At 48.3% G+C, this 1,401-nt stretch overlaps 1 pseudogene; it reads left to right on the top strand.

Annotated features, from left to right (window-relative positions):
• Positions 1–454: 454 nt before the first annotated feature.
• Positions 455–1,401, top strand: LOC123376975 (annotated as a pseudogene).

Genomic DNA, 1,401 nt, shown 5'->3' with positions numbered 1-1,401 from the left:
CATTAGCCTGCTAAACCAAGGGTTATGAGTTCAATCCTTGAGAGGGTCATTTAGAAATCTAGGACAAAAATTGGTCCTGCTAGTGAAGGCAGGGGGCTGGACTCAACGGGTTTTCAAGGTCCCTTTCAGTCCTAGGAGACTGGTTTATTACCTATTGATATATGGAGCATCATAAAGTAGAAAGTTACTATTAGTACAGTAAGTTCATAGCTTATTTCACAGAATAATAAAAATATCATTTTTATTTGTGTGAAGGGCGACCAATCTGCTTCACTCATGAGAACAGCCCCCCACAGTGCATGTAGTGTATAATATTGATATTGTCTCTCCATCCAGGCATTTCTACAGCAAACATCACCCTAGACCCTGGGCACATAAAGGAAGTGAGGGAAACATACGGTACATTCAGGAGACAAGGTTCTGCCTCAGAGTTGGACACCTTTTCCCCTACTCCATGTCAGATTCCAACACAACCGACTTCACCAACCCCTCCACCTTCATCCTGCTGGGCATTCCTGGCCTGGCCTGGCCCATGTCTGGATCTCCATCCCCTTCTGCACCATGTACATCATAGCCATCTTGGGGAACTTCACCATCCTGTCTGTAGTGAAGAAGGAGCTGAGCCTCCATGTGCCCATGTACTATTTCCTCTGCATGCTGGCCGTCACCGACCTGGTCCTGTCTACATCCACCCTGCCCAAAATGCTGAGCATTTTCTGGTTCAATTCCAGAGAGATCAGTTTCAGTGCCTGCCTTACCCAGATGTATTTCCTTCACTGCTTCTTAGTAACAGAGTCTGGGATCTTCATGGCCATGGCTTTGGATCGCTACGTGGCCATCTGTGATCCCCTGAGACATTCAATCATCCTGACAAACTCCATGGTGGCCAAGATTGGCGTAGCCGTAGTGCTGCGTGGCAGCATTCTCGTGCTCCCCTATATTCTAGTGGCAAGGCAGTGGCCATATTGCAGAACCAACATCATACCCCACTTATACTGCCAACATATGGCTGTGGTGAAGCTGGCCTGTGCCGAAATCCATGTCAGTAATTACTACAGCCTCTCTGTGGTATTCTGTGTATTTGGTCTGGACCTGTTTTTTATTGCTCTGTCCTATACCCAGATACTCAGGGCCATCTTCACGCTCCCCACAAAGGACGCCCGGCTCAAGACTTTTGGGACCTGTGGCTCCCACCTCTGTGCCATCTTAGCCTTCTACATCCCATGTCTCTTCTCTGCCCTCACGCATCAGTTTGGCAAGAATATGGCCCTGCATTTCCATGTTCTCATTGCCAGCATTTACCTTCTGATGCCCCCCACGCTAAACCCCATTATCTACGGGGTGAGGACCAAACAGATCTGGGACAGGCTGCTGCGGCTCTTTACTCATAAAGGGACCTAA

This window comes from Mauremys mutica, chromosome 1 (genome assembly GCF_020497125.1).
Source record: "Mauremys mutica isolate MM-2020 ecotype Southern chromosome 1, ASM2049712v1, whole genome shotgun sequence".
Classification (NCBI taxonomy): Eukaryota; Metazoa; Chordata; order Testudines; family Geoemydidae; genus Mauremys; species Mauremys mutica.
The sequence above is the reverse complement of the archived record's forward strand: the minus strand, read 5'-3'. Positions and strand labels throughout refer to the sequence as shown.